We start from the raw sequence: 22,295 nt of genomic DNA, 5'->3' as shown, positions 1-22,295 counted from the left end.
CAGCCCACGTAAAGCACATTGTTGCAGTCCAGCCATGAGGTAACTAGGTTGTGAGTGACCATCTGAAGGGCCTCTCATTCTAGGAATGGGTGCAACTGGGGCACAAGACGAAGCTATGCAAAGGTCCTCCTGGCCACCGCTGCCACCTGCCACCAAGGGAGTGTCTTCATCTTCGTTCAAAATGAATACAAAGCCTTTTCCTCATCATCAGCATCAGCATCCTCTTCATATTCAGACTTATAACCCGTTTGTCTTCTAACCAATATTACTTTTCAGGTAATCACCAGTCTCTGAAGGAGACCACCTTTATTGTATTTCTGGACAAGCAGGCGGTTTTCTAGGTTCTTCCTCTGCTGTTTTGTAAATCCTATTATTTTAGCAGAGAATTATGTTTATGTTTTTATTTTGGTTTTGATATGATTGGGACTCCGAGAATGAGAAACATAACAGGCAGGCAATCTTAAAAAGCCTTTCTTGTTCATGTTTACCACCTTGATTCTCTTAAGCAAACTTCAAATCCCTCTGATTACCTGGCTTAAGGAAATGTAAATACATGCTTTACATGTTTAGACGTGTTTTAAGAAAGTTAAAATTAGAACCATATTGAAGCTGTGGGCTTTCTTGTCTATTATTGGTAGATGTTCCCTGCAATTTTGAATGCCACACACATTTCGAGGCCCTCGTGGAATTCTTTCACTTGACTCCTCTTATTTAATGACTGCAGCGTTACAGAATCAGACCAAAAGTACGAAAGTTCGAAGGGATGGGCAAATCACATCATGACTGTCATGACATCATCATACAAATGACACAAGTTATGTAACATGCATCCGTTACTTAATATTGCCTGGCAATGTCATGATTCATGCAAGGTCATCATGACCTGTATTGGATGCTTATGACCTAGGGTCATTTAATCCAATATTTGCTTTTCAGAAACTGGAATTCTATTTTCCAGCCCCAGATCCTTCATCTTCCAGGGCTCTCTTCTTCTTTTTTAGTAATGTTTTATTTAAATATTTGTGTTTTATGTATTTATATGTATTTAACCAGGACCAAGTTACCTAAAGGACCGCCTTTCCCCTATGACTTCAACCCGTACCACCTGATCACACAGAGACAGCATGCTTCGGACCCCCTCAATGAAAGAACTTCGACTGGCGGGGTCCGGAAGGCGGGCCTTCTCTGCAGTAGCCCCCGCTCTTTGGAACATCCTGCCCCCGGAGGTGCGATTGGCCCCACACTCCTGGCCTTCCAGAGGGCTTTGAAGACCTGGTTCTGCCACTTGGTCTGGGGTGGGGAGGGAATACTTCAAGCATGGGGATGGCTAACCCCATAAAGGCCTTCTGTCTTCAGCCCCAGATTTTTCATCTTCTTGGACTCTCCTTCCCCTTTTCTAGTAATGCTTTTAACTGATGTTTTATGTATTTATATATATTTATGTTTTTAATGTTTGTTGTGAGTCGCCCAGAGTTCCCCCATCAGGGGGAGATGAGTGGGTGAGAAATTTAATAAATAAATAAAAATAAATAAATGTATATGTATTTATGGTTTTAATGTTTTGTGTGAGCCGCCCAGAGTCCCCCATTGGGGGGAGATGGGCAGGGAGAAATCAAATAAATAAATAAATAAATAAATAAATAAATAAATAACTGGTTGGATTCATAGACATAAAATTTCCCTGAGAGAGGGGAAGAGAAGGGGGTGAACTGCAGTCAAATATTGCGTGTCCCCAAACCCCATCAGACAGTAGGTGAAAATACAAAACAACAGAAAAGGACTTTTGGTCATTTTGAGAGCACTGTCTGAAGGTATCTCAACCATGTGGGAATCTGATAACACTAGTTGGCTTGGCAGACCAACTTGGCCCTGAAGGCATGGCCCCTTCTAGGGGAACCTGGGAGGCATGTGCTTTGTTGTCTCCCCAAAGTTTACACCCTTGGTTGGATTCACTCAACAAGCTAAGCCATGTTTGTTTTAATCATGGTTTATTAACCAAACCATACTGGCTTGCTGGCATGCAACTTTAACCACCATAAACTGTGTTTTACAAATCATGAGGGAGGAATTTATAATCACACTAAACCCAAGCTAAATGTACCACGCTGTAGCTTGGTGCAAAATGTAGCCATCATGACTACTACTTGTTCAATCTCTTCCAACTCTTTGTGATCCAGTGGACATCATTTCATTAGAATTATCTTTCCATAACAGCAACTTTGAGTACTTGCAAAATTCTGCTTGTGCCATCAGTGGTACAAATATAATCACCTTGTCTTCTGTTCATCTCTTTTTCAACTGCCTTTTGTTTTTCCAAGCATTAAGGTCTTCTCCAATGACTTGGGTCTTCACGCTATGTCTCCCAAATACTTACACTTTAGCTTCATTTTTAGGGCTTCCAGGGAGCAGCCTGGTTCTTCTTGCACTTGGAGGTATCTCAACTGCCCCACACTGTCCAAATTTAGACTGCAAGCAAAGAGAGGGACTTTATTCTTCACTTGTGTTTTTCTGAAAGCAGAAAAAGTCGAATTTATACTGTACCAAAATTAAAATGTATAGCTGTGCCTTGAAGTGATATGAAATGCCAGGAAAATATCTACACTTGCTTTGTGCTTTTCAGTGAGAGGGCAGGATGGAGGATATGTCTTGGAAACAGAAAGAAAGTCTCAAGCTCTCCCCATGGAGGTCCTTTTTCTGGAGGTGGTAATTCTAACAGATACTTGCTTTCGAACAAGGCTGGGCTTACGACAATCCACCAGGGCCTGCAGTCAGAGCTCTGGCCAATTTGTCATCCAGAGCAACTGTTTGCCTCTTCAAGGATGCAAGAAAAGGACCCTGCCTTTCTCCCACCCTTCCTTCCTCTCTCCCTCTCTTTCAGCATTTCTTGTACTGCCCATGTACAGATGCAGCCTCTGTGAGGGGTTTTTTATTTTCAAACCTGCCACTACAATGATTGTTGCTCTGTAGCCTTACGTTCTTGGGGGGGCACTGGCAGGACCTGATAAATGCACACTTTATGAGCCAGTCCTGCAGGTGTCTACAGGAGTGTGTGTGTGTGTGTGTGCATGTACTTATGTAATCACTAATGAATAGTAGCAAGTGATGAGAACGCTCTACACAAGCTCTGGCAAACCAAACTAGGCCAGGCTTTTATCCTTCTGTGAGAAAAGCTGTGCTTCTCTTTTTTCCCTTCCATTCTCCACATATATTCCTGCTCAGAGTTCTCCCAATTCTTGGCTTGGCGCTGCTTCATTTACAGCTTTCCTGGACAGATAAGCTCCAACAGAAGGAGGGAGTTGGAACTGTCATTTAAAATGATTCCCTTTTTTGAAGGCTGAGGCTAGAGGCACATGACCAAGTGGGACCACCGTTATTCAGTCCAGAGGGCTGAAAGTGAAGCACTGAGAACATCAGAGCTTCTGATGTGTCTTGCAGAAGATACATCTGCATCTGGTAGAAAGGAATTTGAGACTTAATTCCTTTCTGCACTGATGGCAGAGTTAGTAGTAGTCTGGGCCTAATTCAATAGTGAGATATTAACCATGACTCAACCCTAAGCAGGTTTGGTCCTCAACTATCAGATCCAGCTAAAGAAGAGATTGTCCTGTGGGCTTACTGATGGTTATCTTGATCATGATTTACTTAACTCAGTTTTCTGAGTTCACACCACATTCAGAACCACAAGCTGATCATGTGGAATGAGTTCCAACAAGATACTAAGCTAGAATATATTTCTCTAGCTGGTGTTTAATATATCGTAAGAAGACTTGTCTAAAGAGGAGGAATAAACAAGAAAATCCAAGGTGAACAACCAAAGGAGGATGGAAATCAGGCAGAAATACCAGACTATGGATGAAGAAGTATCATCGAAGGGTTTAGGTACAAAAAACTCCAGTAGAGTAAAATTCATACCATATGTTGCCCAAACACTAGTCTGCTACAAATGGAAGGCTTCCTACGTCAAAGCCCATTCATTACTTGCTTTTTTCTCAGCAAATTCTTACTCCTAAGTAAACCTGTTTTTCTCAAAGACACTTTCCTGTCTGTGAAGTTTAAGAATTTGAATCCTATCCACCTGCACTTCTAGAGCTAGGTGGTGCTATGATCTCATCTTCTGAATCAGGTATGTGGCCTTTGTTCATGTGGGAACTTGATTCTGGACTTGAAATCTCCAGTGCTCCAGACCCTTGGCTCCAATTTGGAGCTTGTGGAAGTCAGGTGATTTTCTGTGAGATCTGATGGATCTGGCAGAAAAAGTCTTCAATTGGAGACATGACTCTTTCTTCCAGCCTTTCCAGTTCTTATCAGCACACCTAAATCCTTTCATTCAAAAGTGGACATTTTATGGGGAAACCTGCTAATGCTCCTGTGTCACCACCATTAAATGCTTTTGATGATACTAGGAGCATTTTTCTATCCTTGTCCAAACAAAGTATCATATCTCAGTGGTAGACCAAGTGCTTCGCATGCAGAAGATTCCTGAAACCCTGCAGTGCTGCTGCTTGTCTGTATAAATAATCCTGTGCTCGGTGGATAAATAATCTGACACTGTATATATCACAAATTCTCCTCTCCTTACGATGGCAGAGAAGAAAGAACCCATTTCTTCCACCTGCTGATTCCACAACTATTCCTTCCAAGTTGTACAGATCTCTCTGTAGGAAAGAGCAAGAAATAGGGCTCAACAATATGGGCCAAGAAGGATTGTTTCCATCGTAAGTCAAGGACTACTGACTGAAGATTTAGAGATCAAGGAAGGAGATAAGAATCATCCTCTAATTTTATTCTGCCCAGGAACAAAGTCTTCAAGATTAATCTCCCATAATGGCCTCTATAAATTTGAGGTAGCAAGTTGAGGTTTTTGAAGATTTGGATGAGTTTCCAGGGCACATAATTCCAAGGAAGCCTTGGTTTGGGAATCCTGGTTCACAAGATATGATATTGCTGTCTAGAATATAAATGTGGTTTCAACTTCCACCATAGTAGAGACTGGATTGGCTATAGAGGCCCACCCACGTACTCACCTCCTCCCAAAAAAGCCCCCACATTTGACCATATGAGTAGCTTTATGGATGGAATATAAAGAGCATTTTCAAGTAGCCATCAAAATAGGAGAAGATCATGGTCACATAAAGGTTGCTTGGTTAGCTAGCCTAGCTACATAGTTCTTGGTAATTAATGAGAGTAAAGCAGTGAAACTGAAGCAAACCTTGTGCATGTATTTAATAGAACAGTTGCAGACAAATTAATGTCCCAAGAACTACTTACCCAAATATTGTCTTAGGGCAGAGGATACAGAATTCACATATTGTATATCATGATAGGTGGCCCACAAGGTACATGTATAGGGTTTTGTTTTACTTTTTCCCGCTCACCAGAACATCCTGGACTGAATGCTGCATTTTGATTTCATTTTATTTTTACAATGGGCAAAACAATAGACAAAGCCAATGCACCCAGCCACCAGATTGGCTCTTTGTCTGCAAGAGGACAAATGTTTCAGTCCCACCCACTTTGGTGACATCATTGTATCACTGGCCACACCCCCTGCAGCTCTTGGAGACAGGATGGGGAAAAGCTGGTTCCTTACCCCAAGAAAAGTTGTATACGATCCCACGTAAATCCCAAATGCACTTTCACTTTTGCGATCAATCAAAATGGGCACTCCTAAAAATAGACCCTCCCCTGGCCAGTGGCTGTGCAGCTCCAGTTGACCAGCCCTACAGGCAATAATTTCCTGTTTGCAATCTAACTCGCAATCTCTCCTTTTTCAATGTCAGTCTTCTGTCAGACAAATAAACGGAGCATCACATCTTTTTATTAAATAAAAAAAAAAACTTTTATGGAAACCAGATGGTAGGAAGACAACAGTCCTGGTCTATTGGCACATACGTTCACAGAGTTGGTCTAGGGGAATGTAACATGCCTGGCCCCCTTGCTCCAAAGATCCATTTCAATCTCCATTCCGTTTCTAGACGGAGTCTCCTTATATTCCAGCATTTTAAATTAGCAAATGCAAAATATGTTTAGTCTGTAGCCAAGCAAAATCCACTGCTTGAACAACATATGGATGGTGTGCATGTGTGTGTGTGTGCACGAGAGAGAAAGAACTTATAGGAATTCCATATTGTTAAGCTTCTTTGCAGAACTCCCTGGATGATGTCTATGCACACAGAAAGAAATCAATATATTTGACAAACCCATTTTTGAAGGCATAACAAGTTTATTCCCCCAAGAATGGGAAAAAATCAACGGCCACCCCCTCAGTTTAACTCATATGCAACTAATCTTCAAAAACACTGTATTTCTGGCCAATCCCTGTTTGCATAATTGTTTCTACTTTTATTTTTGTTAGCTACCTAGAGAATTGCCATTATCAAGAGAGATATAAAGTCAATTAATAATCCCAGTGCTTCCGTATTGAGTGTTGTTCTCCGAACCATTAAAATGACCTCTTGCAGGCTGACACACACATGCACTCTCTTTGACAGAAAGATGACTATTTAACTCTATGTGCCTGGTGGGAAATTTTCTAAAGGCCAAACTACCAAAATTAGTGTTTGAAAGAGGAATGGCAATAGTGTAATTCTCACTCACTTCCACAGTTGTAGACTTTCGGCAATTCACTATTAAAAATAGGTTGCAAATAATAACAACAACAACAACAACAACAACACAAGAACAATAATTCTAGCATGGAAATACTGCTTATTTTTTGCAGACAGTATTCGTACTCCATGATTTGTTGCAAGTTCTTTCAAAGGTTTAGACACTGTTTCCCACAGTAATCTTTGCCGTAATCCTCAATTAAATCTTGGGCCTGCCAGCTAATCATCCAATATCTCCAGTAGGTCAATACTTTCTCTCAAGGCATAAAGTACACTTGTGATTTATCGCTATCAATACACATTATACCATTTTCTTGGCAGGTCCTTTTTTTGGGTCAGACTCACTTCTAGCTGAGAAAATTAATCCAACATTCCTGCAGATCTGCTCTCTATCCTGGATAAGTCTTATGAGATGTCTGTGAAATTATACCGGTTTGCATCCTTCTCAATGTCTTTTTCTTGAGGCTTGTTCCTTCAGGGTTTTGACTTTTCTCGTAGATTTTTTCTCTCATTCTAAAGCCATCATTAACTCGTGCGTCTGTGCAGTGAGCTGTAGAGCGATCATGTCTCTGTCATCATTACTTTCCACTTTCTTCTCAAGGCAAGGCGAGCTAGATCAACTGCAAACAGCCACGTGGCTGCCTACGAGAAGACACAGTATTTGCAAAAGGTTTTGTAGCCCGTTTTACCCTTCTTGGAATGATCTGGTGCAAACCGCCTGTGCTAGAGAAGCTACCATAAATTTCTGGTTAGATTTCAAATAACTGTTCCCAGGAGCATTCCAGAACTCGGTTTTTGATCACCGGGTCAGATTCTTTGTTTCTGAATCAAGGACACAAGGCCAACCCAGGCATGGTGGCACCCCTCCAATCCACGTTTACCTGAATTAAGCCAGTGCTGAGTCATTTTGGTTATGATTTAGGTAAATACTGAAAAATGCATCTATTTATCTATTTAATGAGTTTGTCCAGTCTAGCAATTTATAGTGCCACTAAGCCATTGTTCTGGTGATAAATGACTAAACCAGACAGGATCCACATCACCAGAACAATGCCTGAGAGAAGCTGTACATTGCTCGTGTCCTGAATTTGACATCTCAGGATGGTACTGTTCTGTTATTTTATGTATTTTATTTCATTTGAGTATATACATTTCATTTTATTTGATGTTTGTTTTTTTTAACAGCCAGGGATATCTGCAGGAAGGGTCAAAAAAGTCAATCACGCTCAAAGTCATAAAATGGGGGGGGGGGGGCTTCAGGCAGCCACAGATGCCATCGACTTTTTTGTTCCCCATCCAACCCATGGATGCCCCTGTGAACAGTATTTCTGTACCTCCCCAGTGACATTTCTCTGCATTTTACGTTGGATATTTTATATTTTGCCATTTATATTTTATATGTCCATTTCACCTCAACCAAATGATCACCAGAAGCCACAGAAAGCTTTACTTGCATGTGTACAAGCAAAGCCATTTCCTTAACTTGGGTTGAGGCTGTTCACTGTGGTTTGAAACAAGCCACGCTGTTTCATACTCCAGACTAGAGTTAGCCAAAAGTTTTCGCTGAGCATCGTTCCTTGAAAAAGGGTCTTGATTTCTGGCCTTTCCCTCCGCTTCCCCCGACAGCAAATGTCTTGTGCCAACTTGCCTTCCCCTTTAGCCTTATATAGTAATGGATTATAATTGTGATTCTGCTCTTCAAGCACACTGCCAGCCCCACATGCACTCAAGGGCTGCAAACGAAGGCAAGACGTAGACACGAACACATCTTTTTTGCTGCATCCTGAGAGGCTGGAAATGCACACACTGAGGGATAAAGAAATGCATGGACCTGATGGAGACCTTGAATATAATATGGATCTGTAGCTCAGGGCTGAAACTCCACTGACCATGTTGCACAATCTTCAGTAGAGGTCCATAAATGGAACTTTGTTTCACAAGGAGGGTGTGGGTCTCAGTGCCTGCATCTGTGTGCACACACATGTGCTCTCCTCCCCATATACTAAAGAACAGAGTGATGCCAGGCAACCTCCAGAGATCAAAATGGGTATTGGCATCATTTCCAATAGATACTAACAATCCTTTGTATTGTCAGATCTCCAGAGTCGCCTTCTCAGCTTCAGTGTTTGCTCTGCCCAAGAAAAGACAGCAAAGCAAGTTCAGTTCAAGTGCTGAAGGAATTACCCAAAATCAAATTTTAAAAGGGTTTCTTTCTTCACTCATTTGCCTGGTACGTTCTTATGTTGGGCCACATTTCAGCTCGAACCCTTCAGTGTGTCTCCTTTGGCCTGTCTGAAACATCTGTGCAAATGGATTGTTCTCTCCCGCTTAATGTACCCGTATTTGCAGGGTTTATTAAGACATTTCCATAGCGACTCAAACCCTTCTTCAAAGGGTTTGTCCTTTCTTCCTTTAATAAGACCTCCCCCCCCCCACATGCAATGCATTTGTTACTCTTACAATAAAATCTTTAATGATCATAGTCCCTTCCTCTCCCCAACCCCCATCCCCCCAAGTTCATTGCAACTACAAGGCAAAAAAAGAAAAAAGAAAAAGGAGGAGGAGGAGGAAATTCACCACTAAGCTCTGTCTGCTGGCAATTCTGCCTTCATTAATAAAAAATGATGCCCGGGAAAGCAAGAGAAATAGTTTGATCTTGGCACTGAGAAGAACACTGTGCAGTGCACGTTGAAACCACCCAATGTCTGATTTAAGGCCGTTGTGCATACTGTGCAACCTTTAATGATCAGTGCCTTCTTAAATGATAGATTACACAGGTGGTGGGGGGGAGGAATTAGAAGGAAAAAGGTGGACAGAAAGTCTATTTTTCCTTTATTTTAGAAGGGCTCTGGTTGTAACGGCAAGCCCCCCCCCTCTCTCTCTCTCTCCCCGTGTATTTTTTTTCCAAACCAGGGTTGACATGTCGGGTTTCATCTTTTGCCTTCCCAAATTCTTGGTCCCCCTTTCTCTTTCATCAACCCTGCCCACACACAGGGTTTTTTTAAATCTAGGAATATCTCTGCAGAACCACCTGAAAGGCAGAGGTGCGAACTTAAGACTCGGCCACCAAACAACAGCGTGAAGCTGCAGAGCTCAGCAGACCATTTCACTGCCACGTCGCTTTAAGAATCTAGACTGAAACACCTTAAATGAACTCAGCAGCAGACAGATTTTTTTTCTTTCCAAATGTCTTGGCCCTTGTTGCTTTGCTGCTATTCGTGATGTAATTTTTCAGGTGTCCATTTGCTAGATGAGGACTGGAACAAGTCTTGTTGCTAGGACATGAATGGCAAAGGCAGACTTTATTGGTTCGGGACGTATTCGCTGCAAGCCAATCGCCGGGCAGAAGTTGGAACAGAAATGAGCTGGGGAAAGGTCTGCTGGTTCTCACAGTTAATGCGTTTGCAATGTCAATGCGAATGTAGAGCAAAGTGATATATATTAACGTTAAAAAAAAAAAGTCTCACCAAGCGGATGATGAAAGAAGTCATCAGAAAACATACCGTAATCTGTTGACGTATTGAGCCAAAGACAGAAGTAAAGAAAGGCTATGCAACACAGAGCTTTAAATAAAATTTTTATTACCTCCTTTTGCTCCGTATTGTAAATTACTCCTCTGCTGGCTGTCCTGTATTTTTAGTTCTCCCTCCCCTTTTAAAACGATTTAAGGCCCTTGTTGGGCAAATCATTAAAAGGACCAAGAAGTTGTCCTGACCGGTTGAAATCTCTCCCCTTGCATTTGGAAAGCTTTCCTTTCCTTTGCTGCCTGCAGATCTGTAGAGGGGAGAGAGAAGGAATTTGGGGAGGAGAGGCTGGCCCAAAGTTGCCATCAATTATGATTTTTACAATAGAAAGGGAAGTTATTAAATACTTGGAGAGTTATCATCTTAACGATATTAAATTATGTCTACATTAAATTAAGGCAAATTTAGGGGGGGGTTTCCTCCCCAGTTCTAGGAGTGACTGTCCCAAGAATGCCATGTGAATGCCAGAGACAGCCTTTGATCTGAAAAATGTGGCATATTGTCTGCTAAACCACAGCTTCTATGAATGCATCTGTTTGATGTATTCCTCTTCACTCAATTCTTGAACCAGCCCATGGTTTTATTTATCTTATTTATCTGCTAGATTTATATCCCACCTTTCCTCCAGTTCAAGGTAACACACATAAAACCCTCCTTCAATTTTTCCCCAAAACACCCCTGGAGGGACTGGTCCAAAGTGACCCCAATGTGTTTGCAGGTTGAAGGTGGATAATCTCATAACCACAGCACTATGTTGGCTCTGGGATCACTCTACACCAGTGTTTCTCAACCATGGCAACTTTAAGATGGGTAGACTTCAACTCCCAGAATTCCCTAGCCAGTCATGCTGGCTGAGAAATTCTGGGAGTTGGTGTCCACACATCTTAAAATTGCCACGGTTGAGAAACACTGCTCTACACCCTCATCTTAAACTAACTGAGTGGGTTGAATTGCAGATTCAACCACTTTCTCAACCCTTCCCAATTCAGAGCATGGTAAGGAGAAAATCAGTTGGAGGAGAACTTCATATATCCCACTGTGAGGTCATTAAAGGAAAAGATACCATCTGATTCATAAATATGTGCAGGGAGGTGGTGAGGTGATCATTATCATCCTACTACATTATGAAAACTTTCTGGCGTGTGATTGAGGAAACTATACTGTCCACAGGGGAGTAGAGACCACCATTTGTATGTTAACTCATCAGTTAGAATAGGTTGCTACAGAATGTCTGGTAGACATCAGCTGCAGACAGCCAATTTCTATAGCACTGGAAGGGCCAAGAGAAGACAACTGTTTGTATGGTAGAATGTCACAATAGACAACTTGTGTAGTACAATTGGTAAATGGTATAATTATGTGCATTTGCTGAGTCGTTCTGGTAGTTCTGTTTAACCAGGTGGCTATATTCATGTTGCTATAAAATTTAGTAGATAGTTATCTGCATATGACTAAAGGAAGTACGGTAGTAGCAAGACATCCCATGCCTTGCCACAGAACAACCAACTGCAGAGAGTTGCATTCAAGCTACCAGATTTGCAGAAATCAAAGTGACCACTAGATGGTAGCAAAGAGGTGCAGGACATTCTATCTCCGTCACCATCTCGTGGTCATGAAGGATTTTGCAGCCCGGATCTTGGGGCTTTCAGTCGCGCTCTTCAGTCACTGAAGGCAGAAACTGCACACATGGCCATCGGCCCACATGGTTCTCCAGAACAAGTGCATGATCAGAATCGTTCTCCCCACTTTGGACTGTAACTTAGTAGGTTACTTGAGAGGAGAATGGCTCATCCCAAGGTAGTTGTGATTATTCTGGTGGGTTGTTGTAGTGCTTAACTATTTGACAGAAAAGGGACTGAAAGCCCTTTTGTTTCTCAAAGCCCATTAAAGTTGCAATGTAATATATCTGACTTCCTTTTATTTTTTCAGAAATCAATGTACAAAAGTTTCCTTTTGTTTTCTTGCTTTCATAGCAATGAAAAGAGAAATTTTTAGCATCACTTGGCCTACTTAAAAGCCAGCCTTTATAGTTATACTAGGGCTCATACAAATCCAAGAGTCGGATTACTTGGGTGGATTCTAGCCAAAGGAATGTGTTCCTTCGTGTAACTGGAGCACAGCCTCAAGCCACAAGCAGTTGAATTATTTTATGACACCCCCCCCCCCTTCTACTAACAGAAGATGCAATGCTCTTCTAGGACATTTATCAGGGTAGGTCTGAGATGGGCCTCAAGACTAAGGAAAGTCTTCCTTTCTTAGGGGCTGGAAGGATAATGAAACCTCTTTATATAAACAATGGTTATATTGGTTAACTGCCAGCTAGAGAAACCATCACTGAGTGTCCTACAGGATCATGCAGTTAACTGCAGCTCAGTCAGATGGTTTGCTCAATAGGGACAGAAAATGGTTGATATATGGGAACAATGACTCAGGAGACTGGCCTTAACTTCATTGCATGTGGAGAACATACATCTTCCAGGCTGGATTCCCACAGATGTCATCATGATTTAACTATAGTTTGTTGAATGGGCCAGTCTGTATTTGGATGAGAGATGTTTTGGAAATCTGAGGGATAAGAGGCCAGACTGGGAAGTTGAAGAAAACATTTTAGAAAACTCCAATGGCAAACCACTTTTTATAGTCCAGAAAATTGCATGAAGTCACCCCCCAAATTGAGCTTAACCGCACCTCATTAGCTTATGGACAATGGTTGGGTTCGCACATACCCTAAACTTACCCTAAAATCACATACATGATATGTGGATCAGACCTCAGTGGGGAAATTTTCTTGGAGCATCTGAACTGTCTGCATTGATGGTTGCCTGGAGTCTCAAAGCATCACTTCCTGGCTTAATATTGCTTGTTTGCTTGCTCTGTTTGTTTTCTCCAGGAATTCAAAGTGGCTTGCAGGGGAATCTTCCTTCCTTTTCTCAACACAAAACCCCTATGTTGTAGGTTGGACTGAGTGAGAGTGACTGGCCCAGTGGGACATCATGATGGGAGCTAGACTTGAACCTAGGTCTTTCAGATCAATACCTTAACATACATCACACTGGCTAACACAGTTTCTTAGCAAGTCTTCTTCTCTTCTACCCATCTTTTGTCCCTATCACCTACCAAAGCTCTCCAGGTAATGCTGACATTCCTGCAACTCAAGTAGTGACCCAACTGCAACACTAGTGTGGATCTGGGCAGCAGAGAGAATTGGGGCCAACCCTTATAAAGTTTCATCACTGAAGAAGCCAGAGTGCTGAGGTATAAAGAAAAACAACCCAGACTTCAAGGTAAAACAACAAATAAGTCCTATAATAAGGAGCAAAAGGATGACACCATTCCGACCCCTTCAACTAATTAAATAGAATTCACACCTTTCCTTGCATTTACAAATGTCTAAAGACATTTCACACAATAAAATAGCAATTGCACAGGTGATGAAAAATCATGGCAATGTCCAAGCCTTCAGGGCTTTAGAAGGCACAAACTGGGCCATTTTAGAGAAACAGACATTTATTGGCCACTCCGGAAGAGGGGTGGTCAGAGGACCACAAAACGGGAAGTGACCGAGGGCATTTATGACAAACTTTTATTCCAGCCTGTCATTATAGCTTCAGAAACAGAAGCTGGTGTGGTTTGGATGTGAACTAAGCATCATATGGTTCTTGTACTGCTTCTAGCTAGTCCTTCTGGAAAGGTATTGTTCTGGGTTTTAACTGAAGCAGAAAGACTTCTAACTAGAGTTGCAATACTTAGGGTTCAATCTTATCCATCCATTCAAATTCCCATAGGATCCATCCAGCCCAGCCACTGATATCCAGACTAAAGGGCCCCCTTTGGAGAAGGTACGCTACATGACACACCTTGCTGAGTTGACTGGGGCTCGCTTTGGAGTCGAATAGTCACGCATTGAGAATTTATGCCGTTTAGTTGCTGAAAAACATTTTGATCAACTAACAAAGTGCCCCAAATTAATCGGCCAGCAAATTTCTTTGAAACAACTATGTGGGTTGTTTTGTTTTGATTTTTTTTCTAAATGCAAATTCTGGGCAGATGGCGTCTGCCAGTTTTATTTTAAAACAAAGGCATTTCCTTCTGGATAACCGAATATGAGGAATGCCTACGATGAAGCTAAAACCAAAGCATGCTTGTTGGAGTCTAAAATATTGCCTTGCGTGAACTGAAATGTCATTTCAGTCCTAGGGGATCCATCCTCCACTGACTGAATCCATCCATCCATCCATCCATCCATCCATCCATCCATCCATCCATCCAACCTCCCCGATCTCTTATGACTCTGGGCAGCTTACAAAATACACCGTACAAATTCAATAAAAACACCCAAAACCATCAAAAATGCAGAAGAACCAACAACTATTTAGAAAAGCTAGATCATCTCACAAGGGGTCCTTCACGCACTCTAACTCAGGCCTGGGGACAGAGCCAGGTTTTAAGGGCTTGTCCAAATAGAGCCAGATGGGGGCTATATTATCTGGGAGGAAATGGTGCTCCAGCAGGCAGGTGCCGTGAATGAGAAGGCCCACTTCCTGGGACCCACCAAGTGACATTGTTTAATCATTAAGACCTGGAGCCTGCCAACTCTGTCAGATCATATGGAGTGGGTGGAAACTGCAAGAGATAGGCAGTCCCTCAGAAAACCAGGCCTTTGTTCCCATAAATATCAATGTTGGGTCAGTGTCAATGAAGGTGGTCTCTCTGGGCTGTACAAATGGAGCCCCTTGCATCCATCTTTATTTTTCTCTCAACGGAGGAGAAACAGTGAAGAAAAATATTACAGGGACATCAAATGCCTGTACGTTGAGGGGAAGGAAGATGAACATTTTGTTCATGGTATCGCTAAACTTTAAAATAGGCCCTGGTTGGATACAGAGGAAAGGGGAAAGACATAGTGACAGACCATTTCACAGATCATGTTAGACTGAGCCAAAAACTGGGTTGGGTAGTTTGTGATTCAATGTATTGTTGGAACCGAGGCATTATCGTGGCAAGTGGGGTGGACAGACCAACATGTCCACAATAGATCATCTGATCTAGACTGGACTAGCTGGAAGCTTGTGAAACCTTGTAAAGGAAAAAGCAGGAGCAACCCTGCACTCCTGGCCGGAAGGAAATTAAGTTTGCATGTAATTTGACCCTTGCTTTCAGAATCTCCTTCCACAAATGTAGGCAATTGTCCCGTTCTTACTTTGGTACCATTTTTACATTAGAAAAAGGAGGGGAAGGTGCTTTAGAACTGGGAGGAAAAACTCTTCCTTATTTTCCTGAGCCTCACGCTACATTTACCCATAATATTTTTCTAACATTATAATGCATATTCTAGGAACTTTAACAATGTGTAAGAAAAGAGGGGGTGGGGGAATGACAAGAAGGGAGTATCCACAATGAAATATGTCATAGCGAGCCACTGTTTAAAACAATGCAAGGTCATTTTTTAAAACCAAAAAAGTTTGGGTGTTTATTCAGCAGGAACCTAAACGTTGGTTCCAGGAAGGTTTATTTGGAGAAGGAATTCAATAATCTTGATGCTCCAGTCAAAAGAGCTCCTTCCATCATCACCCAGAATCTTATTCCTGAGGAAGGAAAGATGCAAAAACTGGAGATGGAAGGGGAACAAGACCCTTGCGGAAGGGTGCCAGTCCTCTGCCTGTGCATGCAGCCGATGTGAGGGTCAGGGTTCCTTAGATATCTGGATCCCAAGTCATGAAAAGGCTCTAAAGGGCAGAAACAGCAGCTCTGATTTTGCTCCAAAGTGAATAAGCAGTTGTGCACATCACAGTTGCTGCAAGGTGTGCTCAATCCACTGGCCAGCCCGAGGGGACTCTTTTTTAATGGGACGGAGGCAGCAGGTAGGACCCATTTAGGAACATTTCTATTGCTCTAATGCAACATTTTTCAAACTTGGCAACTTTAAGATGTGTGGACCTCAACTCCCAGAATTCCCCAGCCAGCCATGCTGGCTGGGGAATTCTGGGAGTTGAAGTCCACACATCTTACAGTTCCCAAGTTTGAAAAAACACTGCTCTAATGCAAGCTGATTTAAGCATGACGGGGCTGTTTATATGCCCTTATGGCCCAGAGTGCATCTGTTTGATAAGGATGCCAAGAGACAAAATTTTCTGGGGCATTTTGTACATTGTTTATAAAGACATTTTAGCCTAACTCTAAGCAAGGGCTGCTTTGATTATAAAACACCAGATTTTTCAAAAGGTGGGGGGGAGTTCTCTTTGGCATTGGAAGCAGAGACTAGAAAGACCTTTGGCTCAATCCATCCCACCTCTTCTTCTCCTGCCACTTTCCAAAATCCAGGGATAACCTGTTGATTACATAAAATGTGAAGCACTACAGAAATGGCTCGAATGATGCAAGCGTACCCTGCAAGGTTAAAAATCTGGTTTAGATGGAATGCAATTGCTTTTCCTACTGCAGCCATACCCTCACTATATCGAGAAGGCAAGACACACCAAAATCCGTGTATCTCAGCACATCAAAAGGCAAGGAACCTTGTGATTCAAGGTGTCTCTTCTCCATAATCGTCCTTCTCTTTTGACTTGGTAATTCTAATCTTCAAAGAGAAATCCAGACTGGGGCATCTTAGTCCAATATGTATATTCAGTTCCAGTCTGGTAATATTCCTTCCACAAAAGTTCTATTGTTAATGTCAACTTGGAGCTGAAAAGGCCAACAGCTGTCAAAATGTGAATAGGGGATCTTTGGCCCTTTAAGAACTGTGTCTCTCGTTTTGCCTTGTATCATTAAAAAAAAAAAAAAAAAAAAAGCCGTATTCTTATGCCGACTTCATTCAGATTGGGTTGGGTTAAACAAAATATTACAATAGCGAGAACTCATCTGGAACAAATAATTTTTGGAGGCCACCCAAAGTATTACCAAGAGGGACAGAAAGGAGATCTATGCCTGGTTTTGGAGAGGGCGTAAAGTCTATGTTGCCCCCTGGTGTATTGTAGCCGTACTGCAATGTTCCCCAATGTTCATAATTCATATTTTGCTTGGTCTGCACTTCAGGCAAATCTACGAAGACTTTGGAAAAGCTTTCTCAAGCATTCATGTCTCAATATCCCTTTATTTTTCCTAAGCAGCCTTTTAATGTTTTAAAAAATGGAAATGCTAAATAATGGGAATTGGAAACCCACCAAAGGCTGTTTCAAAGGGTCCAGATTTTTCCTGCTTTCAAGAGGTTTTACACTGGCTAGAAAGCATGGCTTTGTGCTGGGTCTCTTCGGCTGGCAGTCGGTTTGTTCAAAACCCAGGCCGATGGCCTTTTGAAAAACAGAGGGGACACTGGATTAAAAAAAAAAATAAAAAATGAGGTACATATGTGTGCATGTAATTTAAACAAATAAATGAAGATGGATTTGTATGAGAATCCCATCTAAATGATACTTCATTTTTTAAATTACTTGGAGGGGGATTCTGGCATCATGAAGCAGAGGGCAAATGCCATAGGACAGGATGTGTTTCAGGACTGTGCATTATTAATATTCATAAGTGTTGGTCAGTTTGGTCTCCTGGTTAAGGGGCTGGACTAGGATTAGGCATGAGCTCTGCCTTAGGCGCAGATGCCAATTGACTTTGGGCCGGTCCCTCTCTCTCAGCCCTAGGACGAAGACAAGGGCAAAGCACTTCTGAAAATGTTGCCAAAGAGCCTGCAGAGACTTGTCCATGTAGTCACCAGGAGTCAGGGTTGAGTCAAAGGACTAGAACAGTAAGAACTTAGAGAACATCGTGCTGGAAGAGGAATGGATAGAACAAAGAAAAGACATGGATAAGGGAAGAAATGGATTAAAGAGATTGGAAATCCCCCCCCAAATTGGTTAAGGTGCCGGACTAGGGAACCTGATTATTGATCCTGCCTCAGGCACAGAAGCCAACTGGGTGACCTTGGGCCAGTCCCTTCTTCTCAGCCCCAGGATGAAGGCAGTGGTAAACTGCTTCTGCATATGTTGCCCAGAAAACTGAATGGATTTACCCAGGCAGTCACCAAGAGTCAAGACTGACTCAAAGCATGCACCCAAATCTAGATTTATCCATATGCACGGTATACTAACGTAGCACAATATACAGTACTGATTTCTGACTAGCTGGGTTTCTTTTTTGACAGTAGAGAAGCAGGACCGTGGAAGGAAAGGTACCTGGAGGGATCTAACAAACAGCAAAGCAAGAGTAACAAGAAGCAGAGGAAAGCAAATTCAGGGGCAAATGAAGTAGGGAAGCTAGAGTTACCATATCTGGGCTACCAACACCCAGACGACCATTGCATGCATCCTAAGGGTTATCTGGACATTTGCAGCCCAGAGAGGGTTGCCTTAAAAGTCAGTCTGAGACTTTGTGTGTGCTGAGAAGTTAGTGTTCCTAATCTTCAATACCAGGGACTGCTTTGACTTTAATTAGGAAGCACAAAAGCAAGCCCAAGGCTATTGGCAAGGTGAGGAGGTGCATCACATCTGTTTTTTGTCATTCAGGGTGGAAGCTAGAGTTTCGCTTTTCTTCCTTTGCTCCTTAGCACCACCTGCCGGACTCGGCTCTCAAACTGGCCACCAGCCACTACCCAAGGAACACGCTGCCTCTTGGTCAACTCCACAAGCAACTGCATTCCTTTCTAAAGTCAGTCATTTGTCTATTATTTCATTTTGCCCACTTTTGTTACCCAAGCTTATTCTTGAGCATAGGCTCAGGAACCAAGCAGGGTTAGGCCTAGTCAGTACCTAGATGGGAGACCGAGACTGACTGAATAAATCGTATTATGAACATGCTTCAAGTTAGTTAACACAACCCCCCTCTCCTTGCTCCTGCTTGTTTTCACGAGCGAGAAGGTCAAGAAGCTTGGCCATGCAATTATACGCTGCTGCACGGATAGTCCTTGCTGAGGACTGATCACAAGCTGGGTGGGGATGAGGGGTGTTGAAGTCCCAGCACATCTGGCCAGCCACCTCTTGGCTGGGAAGCTAAGAAAGGTTAAGCCTGGTTAGTACTTGACTAGGAACCTCCATAAAATACTAGAGCTGTAGTCTAATTTAGAAAAAGATTAGAGAAGGCACCAAATTCCAAATTACCACCAAGACAACTGTATGGACATATGTGTACCATGTCCTCAGGAGCTGAGCTCAGCTTGAGGGCATCTTTACCTCACCTTTGGTATCCATAGATCTTTTCTTGTTATGTACTTCATTTTCCCTCTCTTTGCAATCAAGAAAACATTCCTTCTGTAATTCTCCATCTACAAGTTATGCGGCCAACGTCTCATTTCCTTTTTTAAATCACCAATTCCAATTTTGGCAAAATCTCACTTTCTGCCTATCTTGACATAGTGGGAAACCTATCTTTTATTAAAGGGATGATTCAATGTTTGGCTTTTCTGTTTTGTTTTATGCACTAAGTACTAACTGGGACCACATCTCATGCTAAATCAGAATGTAGTTTGTTTGGGGTTTAAACTCAGGCAGTGATGGCTTTTAAGAACCCACTGGTACAAAAAGCACGGATTTGTGGATTGTGTAAAACTAATTGTTGACTGTCAAAAAATACCCCCAAGACAGACAGACAGACAGACAGACAGATGGTAGGCAGGTAGCTTTGGAACTCAATATATAAAAGTTTGCTTTCAGAAAACCCATCTAAGACTCCATATTCAACTCCTGCTTTCACATGTGCAAAGAAAAACAGGAGTGTGATGCTGCAACCCTGCACATAGATTTCTGCAGTTGCTACCCCTGAATCCTCCAGGTGGGAGATGAAATTGGAATTGATACAATTTTTGAATCTGTATGTCCACATCTAAAGTTAATATTGCTGTGCTAACAGAAACAGGATAGAATCTAAATTAATTTCTTGTAGCAATCAGTCCTGGCAAATCTATGAATTATGGAAAAGAACATTTGCTAATTCCATGATAGTCAGTGGTATAAAGTCTAATAAATACATAATCTTTTTCAAAATCCTGGTAACACAGAGAGGTTTCTCGAGGTACCAGTGTGAGGCTACCACCATAACAGCTCTGTCCAACCATGACATATATATACAGTACTCCCAAACACAGACACAAGTAAACACACCATTCCTAATAGGGTTTTCATGGCATTGTCCTGCCAGTGTGTAGTTTCTAACTCTCTTTCTCTCTCCTGCTCCTTATTCAACACACCCAAGACAAAAATAACGTGCCTGGCACAATTTCCTTGGACTTGAACTTCTTGGTTGGGGTGAAAACAAAGGATCTCAAGGATGACCCTGAGCCTTTACAAAATGAGGGTGAGCAAACGGTTAAGTCAAGCAAGTTGAAGCACAGATCATGTACACAGAGTGCCCAACTGCCTTTCTGGGGAATCCTGCATCCAGGATTCCTCCTTGGTGGATACACATCAATAGGATTCAAAACTAGAATCCTATGCCCTTCTATTTTCAATAAAGACCTAAGAGGCAAGTCAGATAGGTTTATTGATTTATTTTGCAATCAACTGATTCCTTGACTCAGTAGTAGTAGTAGTTGTTATTCAAGTGGGAAAGAAAGCTGACATGGAAAGGCAAAGGGATCCCTTCAAGACCAGATCCCTTCAATCTGAGCAGAAAATAGGATTTTAAAAGAAACACCTAAAGAGAACTAAGACATGGAGACTAGGGATTCAATTCATATGACACAAGAGCCTTATTGCTGAGTTCTGTGTAATTACAGAGAGCTGAAGGGCCCTAGGAAGTTGAAGAAGAAACAACTTTGGGTCAAACGGCAAGAAAATCAATCTACAACATCCAGTCCACTGACAAAACCCTGTATGGAATTCTCCATTTCTGATTACTCTAGAAACAGCTGCTTTGAGCTCTCAGACTTTAATTAGCAGCAAAAAGGAAAAAAGAGATAACTTGATGCTCTCCAGAAATCTTGGGTTACAACTCCAAAAACTTCTGGCTATCAACCATGCTGGCTGGGCTTTGGTTGCCCCAGATGTGATATGGTTGATGGACAGATAAGAGTTGGGAATTACAATAGGACACAATTTTTTCCCCTGCAAATTTTATTTAACTAAATGAAGTGTATTTATTTAATTAAAATAAATCTTTAAGTTTTCCCTCCCGTTGTTGTTCTTCAAAAGTGAGACTAATCAATTTCTAAATTCAACTTTGCGAGCAGGAGGGTAATTTTGCCTGAGATGTTTCTAGCTATAGAAACTGGACTTACGATATCCTAGAGCATCTTTAGATTTACAGTTGTAACAAACCAGACATCTGTTCATCCTCAGCAAAGCTTTTCAAAGCCTAAACTGACAAACAGAACTGCAGTTAAGAAAAGCAAAACTTGTAATAAAATATGAAGCTTCCATCATTCTTTTCCATTTTGAAGGTAAATTATTTGGATTAGGTCAACGGCAAAACACTTTAGCCCCAGCCCTACATTTGTTTATTTATTTATACGATTTATATGGCCGCCCATCTCACAGCAACGACTCTAATTAGACCACAGCTTCTTTATTGAAAATCCATAGAAGAAACTTGTTTGGAGTTCTATGTTATGTCTAATTTGGCAGAAGGGATCAAGACCGAAATGCATCTGGTAAGAGGCAAAGCTTCAGGCACCGTATGAATAAAATCAGGTTCCTCTGAGTCCTGATCACAGGAAGCCAGTGGTTTTGAGCAGGTTCTCTTGAAGTAGAGAGCCCTGTTTTCTCCCAGTGATCTTACTCAGAATCATTGATCTCCCATTGCTATTAATAATTCACTGTTCATTATTGGCCAACCGTTTGTGCTAATCAAGTGGCTGATGGGGACTCTCACGGCCCAGACTTTTTGCCCAACCTGTATGCTGCCCATCTCTGGCCTATATTGATTTGTGGATTGTCCATCAGCTCAGTGGTCAACTTCGAATTTTTAAAACAGTGGCCCATCTTTCTGTGGCCTTCTGAAGCCCCAATTCCACGGCAAACAAAGTAGCAGTACTCTGTGGTTCTCCTTTATTCATTCCTTGTCTTTGGATGTGTTTTTGCCTATAATAAATTACAGGACCCACTTAATACCCAATTGGACTAAGTGTCAAATCCCAAAAGTGATAAAGTTTTAGACATCAAAACCTTGATTCTCAACAGGTTCGGTATGGGTAAGTTGTTCCCCTTCCTTTCCTTTCTTCCAGAAGGAGGAACACCATCTACAT

The sequence above is a fragment of the Python bivittatus genome, unplaced genomic scaffold, assembly GCF_059951505.1.
Source record: "Python bivittatus isolate LINGU-HERP-01145 unplaced genomic scaffold, Pbiv_v1 ctg000320_np1212, whole genome shotgun sequence".
NCBI classification, from domain to species: Eukaryota; Metazoa; Chordata; class Lepidosauria; order Squamata; family Pythonidae; genus Python; species Python bivittatus.
Note: the sequence above shows the minus strand (reverse complement) of the source record.